This window comes from Zootermopsis nevadensis, unplaced genomic scaffold (assembly GCF_977971745.1).
Source record: "Zootermopsis nevadensis isolate Lab colony 2312 unplaced genomic scaffold, Znev_1.0 Znev_ptg000009l, whole genome shotgun sequence".
Taxonomy (NCBI): Eukaryota; Metazoa; Arthropoda; class Insecta; order Blattodea; family Termopsidae; genus Zootermopsis; species Zootermopsis nevadensis.
In genome coordinates this window covers 537,902-553,823 of record NW_028259141.1, presented here as the reverse complement: position 1 = coordinate 553,823, position 15,922 = coordinate 537,902, and the positions used below count along the sequence as shown (strand labels likewise).

Sequence of the window (15,922 nt, the reverse complement as noted above, 5' to 3'; positions counted from 1 at the left end):
CCACATTGATAAAACTTTACAGGACACACAAAGGGAAATTTTTCATAAAAAAAAAGGGAAATTAATTTTCCCGGTAACACTCGACACTGTCAGTTGTTTCTCCATTTTAGGTCAGTGGATGTTAAGTACGTGGGAGAAGAAAATATTTTTCTCGAAAACCACCACGGAATATCAAATACTTGGAAAATTTGACGCAAAAGATTTTGACTTTCTTGGAAAAACTGCCGGTCTCGGAAAAGCCATTCGACGTCTGAACTTCCGGAGACCCGTGACTTTTGCCTCGGGAATCCGAATTCCATATGTCCTACGTAGTGCGCTTAATATGGTAATCAAAGTTGTGAATTTTGTGAGGAGAAGCCATTTTAAATACAAAGCTTTATGTAACTCTCTACGTTAGATTTTAAAGCTGATAACAAAAACTCTATCCCTTCACGATGAAATCCACTGGGGGTCAGAACGAAAAAGCCAGAGTCCACTCAGCGAATAATACGCATTTATCACAAAACAGATAACATCACAGAATATATTATCATATATATCACAAAATATGTCACAAAATATGTTCCAAAAATATATAATAAATGTATCAAAATCGTTATTATATACGTGAATTAATTAAAACGCAGATGGACAATTATATAAACACGAGTGGACGGTTTTAAACGTATTTCAAATGACAAGATTTAGCGGCATGAGGAACCATTTCGCTACATAACCTGCGATTACAGATGAGGAACTGACATGAATTTAGCCTTTGGATCTAGAATTATCGTCGCATATTTACACTAACGATATAATAAAAAATCAGGGTAGTATTGGGATATTTTCGTTGTGTAATTGGGAACAATGTAAATCACGCTTCGATGATAGCATAAGGAAATCCTGTCGAAGCATACGCACAGCAGCAACGACCAATGGCGAATGTGGTGTCCAAAATAACAGCGGAATACGACGATACTATCAAAATGCCTTACCACTGGCATCTGATTGGTCGAGGAATTCAAAACGTAGTTGCATTTCTGCACGATCTGACGTCCGGTCCAGGCACAGAAACATTTGGACGTGACAGAACTCGCACTGATGGCTCTGCCGCGTTATCGGAAGACTCCGTGGCTTTAGGGCACCGTCAAACAAGTTCAGACATTGAACACATTTTTTATTTCGGGCGTAAGCGACAGTCACTCACTACACCCAAACATAGAAAAACAGAATGTTCTCAAATTTCGTATGTGGCGGGGAGGCGGATATTACAACTTCAGGATAGATACGTTTCCGTCAAATTAACCTATAATTTATATATTTTTAAATATACGAGGTGCGATCGGAAAGTTTCAAGACTGCGCCTATAAAAACCCGTACACTTATCTCAGGTATTAAATTCATCCATCACCTTCGAAGTAGTTCCCCTGGGAGTGAACACAACGATCCCAGCGCCGCTGCCAAGCCTGGAAATCTTTCTTTGTCAGCCTGTCAAGCACCATCTGCGATTCTGCCTGAATCTCTTCTATCGTCTCAAATCTCCTTCCCTTTAGCTGAATTTTCATCTTTGGGAAGAGGAAGAAGTCACACGGAGCTTAGAAAGGAAGTTGGGGTCGGTTCTTTCAAGATCTTTGAGCTCCTGACAAACGAGAAGTCGATTCTGCTTCTGGTCCTCAGACAGGATGCGTCGCATGTGGAATTCTTCCTTTAGAATCAGCTGATAGGTCCCATAGCCTATCCCAACAATGTCGCACAAGTCGTTGATGGTACGACGTCGATCTTCGTAACATTTTCGGGCGTTGTGCTCGAAGATGGTCGTCCAGAACGCTCGTCATCATCGACAGAGGTTCGGCCATTTTTAAAACGTGAATGCCACACAAAAGTTTGCGGACTCCCGAAATGCTTGCTTTAGCATTTCATAGGTTTCCGTAGCCGTTTTGGCGAGTCTTTGGCAAAATTTGATGCACACGCCATTCCGAAATCGCAGGAGGGTCGGTGTAATGCACTACCAAAACGCCCGTAACTAAGAAACAAATGCTAATTCGATGATGCCGGCTGGCACACTGATTCACTATGAATGTAGGCCGCACTCCTAAGCGGCAGAAGCTCGTACTACATCCGGTTCGCCCCATTTGACACAGTCTTGAAACTTTCCAATCGCACCTCGTATGCATACATTCTATAGCCTTACTCCTGAAATGGCGGATAAACTGTCATAATTTTCAAGATTTTCTAACGCGGCACTTTGTAAGTAGCCCGAAACGGTTGGATAATTTTTTTTTTAAATGCGTTTGTCGTATCGCGTATTTTCATAAACCACAATTAAAATGGGTGACGTAGTTGGGTCACAGATTTAGTTAATTTAGCAACAAATTTTAGATTTATTATTAATTCAGAATCATACATGAAGACAAAGGAAACCCGTTTAAACACGTCAATCGATTCAATTCTTCATTCACCACCGATTTCATTTTCAAAAGTGTTTGACGCTGAGTCGGCCGCATTTGAAATGCCCCAATGATTCTAAAAACACACGCGAACACGTGCGGTTTGTAAATTCGTGCGTTAAATTATTTTCATTATTATTATGCTAAGTCAAAATACAAAGATGGCTGTAATTGCAGTTAATATCGTAAAAGCGGGAGGCAAAGCACGATGTTTTATGTTTCAATTTTATAACTCACATTAAAAGAGACTTGATATACCTCAGGCAAGCGTAGAATTTATGGAGAATATTACTCCCCCTTCCAACCATCCCCTACTCGCGTCTGACGCTTTGTTAAAGAGAATGTACAATTCTGTCGGCTTTATACGAGTGTGTGTCCAAATTATCCGTGCAGTCATTACATCTGAACGGAAATATTCGGGTCCATCGCCTTTAAGAGCATCACTGCCAATATTAGACAGCTCGATGGATTCAGACCGGATTTATATAAACCGAAGTGCTTTATCGTTGCTAGGATACCAATTCTGGTGCTAAAGAAACGTTTACAACATGCCCACTTTACTTAATACTACGCGATATTTGCAGGATGAGAAATACATCAACAGATATAGCTCAACAGATATATTCCATGTCTTAAATAGAGAACAGATGTAATATTTCTATTAATATATGTCATTAGACGCCAACACAAAGTCTTTTATAAGTGTTCTATACCCTCTAGTGACCGCTGTGTGTGTCTGTCTGTCGCGTTATTCGCGGTAAATGCCCCGATCTGCATCCTTAAAACACACTGTATCAAAAGTAAGAACCAAGGTCGTCCATTACTCACTCACAATTCTCTCGACTCGCATTATCGTAACAGTTACTTACCTTGGGCAAGATTTCTGTCCCTTGTTCCAGTGTTGCACTGTTACTAATTCAATTCCACGCTTACTTTTGAGTCACTGGTACGAATGAAGTAATATGATGACGTCATCATCCCTTGAACGAGTAAGGAATTCATGTCAAAACTTTGGTTTCGTTTTTAAATATCCGCAGTCAGGTTCCAAAAATTACGTATGATGGAAGATAAAAAAAATCCTACTTTTGAAATCAAATGTATTATTCAGTTAGACGGTGATAATAAAAGAGAAATTTGAAAATTATTATGACGACAGATTGCAGACATAAATTATCTTTATGAATCAAAAATTGAACGCATCCTGACCTTGGGAACTTTGAGGTTTGTTGCCCATATATAATTCAAAACGTCGACCCAAGAAGCCAATATATATTAATATTAAAATAAATAATAATAAATATCTGTAACATGTGGTCCGAACCGCATTTCGCGTTTGCCCACAAATTGATCTGACTACTATTTCGTAAATTATGATCTGAACTACATTATAACATGACGCTGAAATATTAAATTAAACACAATGAACACTACGTAAATCGGTTTCAATGTCTGACGTCACTCGCGCTTAACCAAGGACCACCCGACGCCCAGCACCGGAATCGAATATGCCCCCCGGTATTCGGCGAAGTAGCTGACATTTTACATTTCTCCCTGAGTTGTGAACAAATGACAGGGTATAGTTTCAGAGGGGGACACCGGTCTACCCCCAGTCATGGAGACCTTCAGCCAAAATAATTCCCCCACGACCCACCCAATATCAGAGTTCATCAGGGTCATTAGCTAATGCGATCATTAACCTTTCTGGGTTCAACCCTCCGGATTCTTATCCAACAAAATCTGTATTGGCAAAGGCCAGACTGCCAGAGGGAGGCTCCCTCCCTCCTTAGTTTGAACATGAACGCGGACATGTCCCCGATTAGCCTGCATAGACGTCACCCCATCAGGTTAGGAAGAAACATCAGAGAATGGGAAATCACAACATGGGACACAAATACCATACCTCGGCTGTAATTATTTCTAAGAATTTGTAACGAATGGAATGCTTACGTTGTCGCATATAAAATTTTAAAGTTTCTGCGTGTTAAATCTGAAGACTTATGACGATGGTCCAACATCAAAATAATAAAGTACTGTCTGTCAGAGCAGAGACTTGAGGTCTCCTTCAAATAAAAACATCCATTTGCACATAAGAAACATCGTCTGACACCAAGTACCCATTATTGTTCTATCCTCGTCGTATATCGTCTCATAGTTGCGTGTTCAATATTTCTGACTTAAAAATAATTTAATATTTCAGTCGGGTCTTTGTTAACACATCCATCGCAATCGAATATCACGCAAATTTCTCCAACAGTGCGATATTTAATGTAAGGGGTAATGTTTTTTGTACGGTATTTAACACATGATCCGTTCAAGCTCATGTAAATTCTCCGCTCAGACGGACAGTACTTGGTTGCACATATGCTTATACTGATTTAATTAAAACGACGTTTCGGAGGCTCGAATCCTATGTGAAACTTACTCTGTTATGGTCAATCGACACAGCTAGACCGAAATTCAGGGCGGGAGACAGGGATTAGGTAGGAGGCGTCGTTCTTAATTAAATTATAACGATGGAATGAGTTCAAGTGACTTTCTTGCAATTTTTCCTGTATTCGTTTCGAATGAACGAGAAAGGTCACAAGAGACAGAAGGTCGCAAGGCACAAAGATTCGACCTTTAAATATTCAGATAAAATGCAGAATCCGCCACGTCGTGAAATCCATTTGGTAAAGAGAAGTTTAGACAAATTCCACGATCTTAAAACACAGCAACGTACAGAAATTCATTGAAATTTATTTTTGCGAATAAAATTTATATATTTCTTTGCCGCCTACAGATGTTCCTTCAGGGCCCCCGGTACCAATACGACTAGACACAGACAAAAACCTGTACACGGTCATTATTTTAATTAGTACACCGAGAGCAAAATTCAATTACGATATGGAAACGCTGCCTGCGTTCTGTTCTGTTTTGTAGTTCCTAAATTAAGACTCAAGTGTTCACTGCTACTGTTCCAGAAGAGAAAAGCAAACAATTCTGCACACTGTTACCAGACGTCCGTTGCAGACTCGTTATCCAGAGACGCCGCATTAAAATCCAATCTAACTGAAATAAAAGCCAATACCACGCACTATCCCCTATTTCCAAACATTTCTTAAGGTCTATTGAACATTTATGTTCTATTAAATGCTGAAAATTCAGCATCTCTTGTGTTTCAATGGAGAAAACGTGGCATAAACCAAGAAGTTTAACTTCTTATCGACCTCTGAACCGCCTGTCTACTTCTGCCAAACTGCAACGGCGCAAGAACCCGGATGAAAGAGATCTTAAAATTCAATCAGTGTTCGATTTCGACAGCAGATACAGGATAAAACCTAGCGAACCTCGTCTTCCGCATTCTAACTAGAAGGTAAAATAATTAATAAAGAAGTTCATTTCAAAATATCCGATTGATAGTAGCCTATATTGAAAAATATATTAAAATATTAGCACAGTGGTTCCCTTTAACACATTAAAAATATAATATATTTTCGAAGGTGTTATGGAATATTCGTTTTATATTTTCAACTCGTAATACAACGAGATTCCTTAAAAATCACGTCCAGAAACTTAAAATATAAAAATGTAAAGAAACGTTAAAATAGAAAATTAATGAAATTTCAACAGTTTAATATTTCAAACATTATTCAAGAAACGTTTTCTACGCTATAAATCATGTTAAAGGGGAAATACATTCCTATAATTTACATGAAGAATCAAAGCATTCTTAAATTTTACAAGAACATGTAGAGAAAAAGAGTCGAAGTTATTATAAATTCGCTTATCGTCACGAAATTTCGGAAGTAAGAAGTGTTTCACGTATAAAAGTGTACACTTTAAAAATACAAAATTTGGGCAAATATTTTAACACCTACGGATATCAACACACGTCATACATTTCAAATACATCTTAACGCACGTATCGGAACCCAAATCCATTGTCATCCAAATTCTTCAATCTACGCTGTAAAAATTATAACTTTATGCATAACTTATCCAAGCAGCTTAATTATATATAACGGCTTTCAGCCTGTGACGTAATATTCAAAGCCTTTTATTTAAAACTTGTAAAAGTATCTTCTAAATAATTCAATGGGCCTTTAAAAGCCTTGCAAGTTTCTGTACCTGAAGAATTCTCAAAATGTATACAACCATTTTTCATGCTGAAATTAAGGAATGCTAATTAAGGCCTGAATTAAAATTAACATCCTGACTTTAGCATAGGGTTTATCGTACTGATGAAACCGAATAACTTCGCTAGAGACTCTCAAAAGCGCGTATAAATCTTCTTCCTTGTGACGTGTTGTCATTCTAAACGCTCAGGCGGTGAAAAAGTGTCTGTTTACCCAAGTTAGTTCCAGAACGTCTACTAATTTGCAAGACATATAATCTACTCGCCTGAAACATAAGAGGAAAGGGAATGTAAGATGATAATAATAAGTCAGGGTACTTAGAATGTGTTTAGTATAACATTATCCTGCAAGTATTAAGTCTGACAAAAAAACATAACAGTATCAAAAATTTCTTCCTCGGAGAATAAACAAAAGTTTCTGTTACATAACCCACATATTTTACGAATAATAAGGCAGAAATAATAGTATGTAAAATATAACAGATTAGCAACTTAATTCATTTTGAAACCTGGTGAAGGAAACACAAACTAGTTACGAAACACCGTGGTCGACAAATTGGGCGATGTTTGACGTTTTACGTAAAAAGTTTATAGACCAAATCTGGTAAAGCAAACAAACGAAAAACGTCCGAACCTGTTCGCCTTCAATATTTAATTAATTTCCAGGATATTTCAATAAAATGTTCCTATTTATCATTTGGTGGAAAACCCTAGGATTGGGTATGAATATAGCCGTTAAAACTATAAACTATTTTGTTCCATTTCCATCATGATGAAGGCAGCAGGTACCCATGAAACGTGGTCAAACGTTCCCAGACCACACTTCGCAACATCCCTACAGACAATAATCTTTATACTCACGACCGTCAGAGCCTGAAATCCCACCTACTTTGAGTTCTGACTGTGATGGCAGATTTCGCCTCTCTGTGGTTAAGGGCGGAAGGAAGCCATGTTAATGTTTCCATTATAAAGGGATATGATTAAACAGTCTGAATGGTGCGACAGCTTTCGTCAAAATACACTACACTCTTGTCTCCTAACAGCTGATAAAATTCATTTCCTAAAACTTAACGTTACAATAAACAATCAACCATAAAGATACAGACAGTAAGTTCCTCCAAAACACGTCGTCCATCGACGAGTCTACACGACTACTACTACCGTCTACCTCAGAGCAGTGAGAACTTAAAATATCAAAAATTTAATGGTATCTCGATAAAGATACTTCATATCTTTTTCCTAAGTTCATCTCTCAATTACGAAATTTTTAACAAAATATTCCTTCACAGTTTTAAAAATTGCACATGCTACAAATTTCCCCCAAGTAAACCAATTCCCTACGTAATAAATAGCGATTTATGTCAAGAATAATAATGCAGTAGCATCGATCATATTCCAAAAACAACCTATAAATATATTTTCACACATCATACGAGAGTCTGAGTCCAGATTGCTTGTAATTCATCTTACAAATCACGTCAATAAAGAATTTCCATATTAAACACACTAATACAGAGTGAGTAAAATCTAGTACAGGATGGTTCAAAAGTCCCAGTGCACCTTTTAGTAGGTTCTGGACGTTGCAAGTAATTTAAAAACACCCTGTGTATACGTGCACTAGGAGAAACACGTGTGTGCACAGGGACTTTTAATTATTTTATCACTTTCCAGCAGGGGCTACAAAATTATGTTCACTGCGTAGTAGAACAGATGTCCCTTATCTGCTGTTGCGAAGGTTTGATACTGACTGTGTTAACTGCGTATGATAACGAGCCCCTTTTTCCAACCCCCACATGATACATGAGTAAATATATAGCAGTGGTTGAATGATGTTAACACACGAAACAGACGAGAAAAAACTTTCCCGTTGCAATTTTGTCCACGAGGGTTTTACTTCGTCAGCACAGCTCCACACTACAGGTTATTAACACGCACAGACCATAATCGATCTTTATCGACTCTTTGCCAAGACATTTCTAATTACCAAGAGGCACACAGAAACACACTTCGCTCTCGTAAACCGACATGAGACAGTAGACTCCTAGAAATATCTGTCGCAATACCTCCATGTTAGATGTTTATTTAGCTTAAGACTTCGGTATCAGATCATAATTTTTCTTGGAATTATTTTAATAAATATGTTTGAAAAAAATGCCTGTTTTAAAAACAATTATTCGAAACTTTTAAGTCAGTCACATTCCATGAAAGTACCAAGTTGATGTCAGTCTTCTGGGTTGTTGTGCCGTGTAGTCTGATATAAGTCTACCGACGTTTCAGTGGCATCGCCTTGATGATGGAGGCAGCAAGGACCCATCACCATGGGTTCTGATGTCACCCGAGACAATTTCATTGAGTTACGTCGCCAAGAAAGCTTCACATCACATACCGAGTGACAATTAATATTCTCACAATGGTGTTATTTGGCCAATATCTCAGACATAATAACAGTTGAAGGGTTTACTGCACACATATGGATTCTTGAGCCCGAGTCGTCCTTGACACGCTGTATAAATTTATGAATCTTTCTCAGGCAGGAGTCAATAGACCTGATAAAGTATCCTGCATTGGCAACGCCCCCTTCCGCCGCGTCTCTGAAGCTCGTACTGGCAAATGACCTCTGAAACGTTCGTAAAATTCTGCCACACTACAGAGTTCTAGAGCAAAGAAGACGGTCACCGAGATATTTCGTGCTCTGAGAACCTTAATTATCAGAATATATCTATAATTACTTGGGTTAACTGCGAAACTTAAGGATGTTCGTACTAATTCCTAATGTTTTCAACACCGTAGACCTAGATATTCGTCCAGATAGTCAACACTATCACCAGATCACGCGGTGATGTTCATCTTAAGTCACAGCCTGCTGTTCGATAGAATTCCACGGATAATTGCAGTTATCGAACGAAATTAAAACTCCTCCAAAATTTCTGCTGATGAGCTTAGTTCAATAACTCCTCTGCTCAGTTTGATAAAAAAAAATTAAAAGCTTAGTAAAGAGGCGATGTCAAGGGTGACCAAGTGGCTACTAGATTTGCAGTTGCGATGAAATATGAAGATTACAAAAATTTAATCAGGATAACGTAACCCCCCCCTCCCACAAAACCTCTCCTACTAACAGATATCAGTGTTAGAGCGTCTTCGTTAACAGTAAGGACCCGAGCAATTATTTCGTTGTGTTCGTTATCACCACAAAATTAAATGCAATTTCTAAAAAATGAATAAATTATATCACTTTAAGAAACGTCACTCTCCTTTCTGATCTAAAGAATCACGTAACTGTTTAAAATATTCTTTAATAATATCGAACACAGCAGTTTTAGAACTTAATGACCGCCCTTCTGATACCAGAGCCTGGGCCTTCCAATATCCTTCCAATTTTTTTAATAGACACACAGAATTGAAGGTTTTGCCACAAAGTGTTATTTAATATGTAAAAAGTTTTGTTTGTATGCATGATTTTATATATCAATCATCCGCTAGTTTGTGTAATAATTCGTTCCTTTGTCTCCATGTGCCTGTACGTTCCATTCATTTCTTCTACAAGTCCCGTTATGTATCTACGTGATGTTCCTACGAACATCCAACACATGAAATTGTCTAAAACTCCCTGAGGAATGTAAGTTACAAGCTGTAACAACGAACCGAAGCCACGGATTGTACGTTTGTTTGCAGTAAAGACACTGAGCATATAGTACCAACTTGCATAATTACCTTAGACTCAGGAACACGTTAACTAGCCTATGGTTTCTCCGCTCGTTGCCGTGGTAACCAACACAAAACGCTTACCTGAAACAGAATTCAAAATTTTAAATTTATTGCAAATCTTCATGTGACGAAACGTCCGCATGAGAAGGGAACTGAAGATTATTTTTTTGAAAAGGTTTTAAACAAGGCATGAGGCGAATATTAGAATCGACTTCGTTGAATTTGTCCTTCGTCAGTCACAAAATAAATTTATGCAATTCACTTTTCATGTTAACCGGATAACACGTCACTAAACATGCACACTGTAACATGCACTGAGAAGGAACCAAGTTTCAGTCTGAAATTACAGCTGAGAATAAGACAAAATATTCCTCGACCTGTCACAGACTGTTCTAAACCAGAGAACACAGGAGATTAACTGGACCCAAAACCAAGAGGAGGGCAGGGACAAAATACGTGAACCAAGACCTTAGTTCAAAGTGACCTTGAAATTAAATGGATAATATAAAATATAAATGAGGAAGTCAATTCTCCGGACATGGACAGAAATGTTCTTGGAAATTATGTGAGCTTTTAAAGTCGTGTCCCTGACATTCACGGAGCTTCATTCCACACGAAACATCTGGAACACCGACGCAAAAGAAAAATTTGTCAGTGGAACCACGGTTCCGGGGAATTTGACGTAAATACGTCTATACGGAAAGGAATTTTATATATTGGCTTTATTCTAAATATTTCCTTTATACAGGCTTTACAATTGAGTAAAGTTTGATTAAGACTTTGCTTATTTAAATTGAATTAGTTACGCTTAAGATGGGTCTCTGGTAGATGAAATGTAATGTAATGAAATGTTTTATAGGTAACAACAATGCCGAGTAAACACGACTTTTCCTAGGTAACCAGGTTCAACTTTTTCGTTACATTTTTTCCGAATGACACTGGCCCGAAAATATAGATGTGTTTACGTCAATAAATATTCCTGCTTGCCTAAACGGGATAAATATTCTATTTTTGTTATCGGGATAATAACTGGGGTGTTGGCCAGAAATTTTGTTCGAGAAAAAGTTGTAATTCTGTGGTTCGGCAGTCCGTGCTCTGAAACCAGGTGCCAGAAACTATTTCGTGGCTACAAGAAATCTTGAGGCGATTAACTGACTGACTGGTTCAAAAATAATTATTATATGCCGCTCTTAATACAAAACACAGAAAAAACAAACTCATTTGTAAGTAGGATTTGAGGTTTCTCACGGCGTTGAGTCTGAAGATGGATGTTTTCTGGGTTGTCGCGCCGTGTAATCTCGTAGAAGTTCACCGAAGTTTCAGAGGTCCTTGCTGCCTCCATCATCAGTACGATGACCACACTACACGCGCAACAACCTAGAACAGTGGTATTCAACCTGGGGTACGCGTACCCCCGGAGGCACACGAAGACATCTTAAGGGGTACGTGAAATTTAAAAAAATATATATTATTTTATGATAAACACTGGATAATCAGTAATGTAATTTATTTATATATATATTTTATTGTGTAAAATATTATATTATATAATTTTTACAACACCAATAAACTTCAAACGTTTGTGTATAGACTGTATAAAATAAATATATTTAATCAAACACAAACATGACGCATATAAGATACAAAAAGTAATTTATTTAATTTATTTTAGAAGTAGATTATATACTATGTATAACTCGAATTATACACCAACAACTTTCGGGGGTACAAAGTTGAACAGAAATTATATCTGGGGGGTACACGAACAAAAAAGGTTGAATACCACTGCTCTAGAAGACAGCCATCTTCAAACGAATTACTAGTAGTGGCAGGCGTTTGAATCCGACAGACTGAACACAAAGGCATCACAATTCTGCCTACAGTTCATCATAATTACCTCATTTCTGATACGTATTAGTACCACGTAAAGGTGATGTTACGAAAGGCTTAACCAAAGTCATCCCATCGCTTAATTAATCAATTTAATTAAACGGGAACATACACTTCGTTATCGCTCAAGATCTGGAAATAATCAGGGAATCTACAAATCCTCGCAAAGCCGCTGGTCCTACAAAGATAAATTTCTCCAGGGAAAACACTCCTCGAGTGTACTTTGTGGTGAAAGTAGCAGTGGACGGATGGTAAATAGCTTTAGAACATCCGGGACTATTTTCTGTACACACACAGAGCGCATGAAGACGGGATTACATGTCGCGGTTATCCCGGAAAAGGCCACATTGAAAACCTTAAGATACGCTTAGCCTGATCAATAACTCAAGAAACCAAGCGAGGAGACTGTTTAATACGTTGAGCATATTGGGTTGATGTCAGAAAATGTCTGTACACGGACTCCGTCTTGAGCAGTTGTGTAGTTACTTAAACGAAGCGCGCTCAATGCAAATACAGACACGTGAGAACTCTTTAAAAACGTCACCAGTCGCTAGTTGCAATGACCCTCACTTACCCGAACCAATCACAACGTAGCACCTGCCACTATCAGCTTGTATCTGACTCTGAGTAACACAAAGTTGAATACATTATACTAAAATTCGGTAGTAAAAGTTGTAAAACTCGTAAAGATTACTGAGATAATTAAATAAGAAGGCCTTGTATGAATTATTTAACCCATAGACGAAAATGTATCCTAAAGCAAATGTGAATAACATTCTTCAGTTAGCTGATAACTCCCTCAAGGCACGTCTAATATGAGGTGCGATCGGAAAGTTTCAAGACTGTGTCAATAGAGGGCGAACCGGATGTAGTACGAGCTTCTGTGAATCAGTGCGCCAGCCGGCATCATCGAATTAGCATTTGTTTCATAGTCACGGGCGTTTTGGTAGTGCATTACACCGACCCTCCTGCGATTTCGGAATGGCGTGTGCATCAAATTTTGCCAAAGACTCGCCAAAACGGCTACGGAAACCTATGAAATGCTAAAGCAAGCATTTGGGGAGTCCGCAAACTTTTGTGTGGCATTCACGTTTTAAAAATGGCCGAACCTCTGTCGATGATGACGACCGTTCTGGACGACCATCTTCGAGCACAACGCCCGAAAATGTTACGAAGATCGACGTCGTACCATCAACGACTTGTGCGACATTGTTGGGATAGGCTATGGGACCTGTCAGCTGATTCTAAAGGAAGAACTCCACATGCGACGCATCATGACAACGTGCCAGCGCACACCGCCCTCAAAGTTCGGCAGTTTTTGGCCTCAAACACCATGGCCGTCATCCCGCACCCTCCTTATTCGCCGTGTGACTTCTTCCTCTTCCCAAAGATGAAAATTCAGCTAAAGGGAAGGAGATTTGAGACGATAGAAGAGATTCAGGCAGAATCGCAGATGGTGCTTGACAGGCTGACAAAGAAAGATTTCCAGGGATGTTTCCAGGCTTGGCAGCGGCGCTGGGATCGTTGTGTTCACTCCCAGGGGAACTACTTCGAGGGTGATGGATGAATTTAATACCTGAGATACGTGTACGGATTTTTATAGGCGCAGTCTTGAAACTTTCCGATCGCACCTCGTATGAGTTATTTTAAATTTTATTCATGTTCAAATGGATTCTTAAATCGGGTCTTCAGCCAAAGTTTTCTGGTCTTGGAACAAATTACCGCTCATTCCGTCTTCACACATGACGAGAATGGTATAGGCCGCCACGCCATTGCACAATTCAACTCGGAATCTGAAATATTCCTGGGTACGTATCTCTTTGTTTGAGAATGGCCACATATCTCCTCAAAGTGGATCAAACAGCTTATTTTGTCATTTAATTATAACATAGTCAGTCGCCCTTTGTCTGGCTAATGTATAACACATGAAAGGGACCAAATATATTCGCGTTAAACTTGTTTTTAAGAATTCTTTTAACGCTTCGCAAGTTCATTTATATGCTAATGTTGTTCGTGGTACCGAACAAATGGAAATAAAGGCATGTCTACAACGGCGGAGTACACATTAATATCTTCCCTTTTCGTTCTTTGGTGTTACTGCAGTTAGATTAAACGACGCAAACTGGGTTTTGCACATTAAACATAAGAGACGACCATACATTATTGGGCAGAATCAGAATTTCATCAAAATTTGGTACAGTTTCGTATTCATTTGAATAAAAATCTTCTTGGATATTATCTATTATTATTATTATATAAAATATATTTTTGAGATGATAAAGTTGCGTCATATTGTGATAAATACGATATTAAAATACAATAAAACCTGTAAGAAAACATCATTTGAAATCTGATAAACATCTGACTAAAAGTTGCATTTAAGAAATTATATTTAAGTTTATATAATTTTGTACACCTGAAGATGGTTCTTTTAGAACTGAAACATGTCGTGTAAAAAGTAAAAAGTTATGATCTAATGTAAAATCGAACATATCGATAGAGAACATCATTTAATATATTTTAAATATTTAAATGTTAATTATAGTAATATTTTAATATTTAATAGGAATTTTATTGTGATTAGACTGACAAGATTTAAACAAATAAAATATATTTTATTGGCTAGACGATGGATAATATCCAAGAAGATTTTTATTCAAATGACTCTTCACCATCGTCAAGAACTTTTAGATTTGGCAGTTTCGTATTCATTTGCAATAATCTCGTTTCGTTGTTCAGTTATACACGTTCTCTGCAATAGCTTGGCTTTGTTCTTGTTCAGTGATCAGATCACCAACAGCCATACAAAACGAGGCAAATTAATGATTTTTACGAACAAATTAATATATTCTGAATAGCGAATCTGCTTACATTCGTGGGTTATTAAAATATGATTAAAATTATTACACGTAACATGTCAGACATTGTACCTTTAAGTGTATTTTTCAGACACTCAACAGAGGGCAGTTTCTGTCCCTCGCTTACTGCATCTCCATTACAGAAAACAACATTTTCACACAGCGAAAATACCGACATTTCGGGGGTCCTTGCCGCCTCAATCATCAGGGCGACGAAGACAGACATCTTCTGAATTAATGTTACGAGGCTGCAGTTTTCCGCCAATTTCCTGAGACACCAGAACTAGCGAAGACGTCACTTGGAACAACAAGAGAAAACGTGGTTCGCTGTTAAACACATTTTACGTCGCGAGAGTCACAAAAATTATTTGAAAGACCCGACGTTCACGGACAATTAATTTTATATCTCCGCTGCAGATGTTTCCGTCAAATCTTCCAGGGCGTCAGGGCCCGGGTTTATTCCTACAGGATCGCGATGACGACTTTCCCTTCCCGTGACTTCTCCAGACTCGTCCACCCAAGCACTTCGACGTAAATGCAGCCTCCAGATGCCACACCAAACTTGCAAAAACGTCATCGTTTGCTCAGAGTCTGAGAAATTCTGTCTCCACGTGTTCTATAAACCACGCTGATCAACCCGCAAACTGACAGTTTTAGATCAAACTTGTAAATACCTCCACGACTACCTGCACCTGAGGAGAACACACAGAATGGAATTTATCAAGAAACAGGGCACTGACGATGTCTGTCTTCTGGGTTGTTGGACCGCGCAGTCTGGTAGAAGTTTACCGACGTTTCGGAGATTCTTGCTGCCTCTATCATCACTGTCTTCTGGGTTGTTGGGCCGCGCAGTCTGGTAGAAGTTTACCGACGTTTCGGAGGACCTTTTTGCCTCTATCATCACTGTCTTCTAGGTTGTTGGGACGCGC

The 15,922-nt window shown here is 38.5% G+C and overlaps 1 protein-coding gene across 19 annotated transcripts in view; it reads right to left on the bottom strand.

Moving 5' to 3' along the window:
- The window catches only part of LOC110826776 (agrin-like), a 741,485-nt gene that overhangs the window by 451,266 nt on the left and 274,297 nt on the right, over positions 1-15,922 (bottom strand). The window contains exon 1 of one of the 19 annotated variants that reach the window (XM_087345743.1): positions 10,252-10,326. The exons of the other annotated variants lie outside the window; for them this stretch is intronic. The gene's annotated coding sequence lies outside the window, so the exon portion shown is untranslated. Of the gene's footprint in view, positions 1-10,251; positions 10,327-15,922 lie in introns of those variants that run through there. 19 annotated transcript variants of the gene reach the window in all.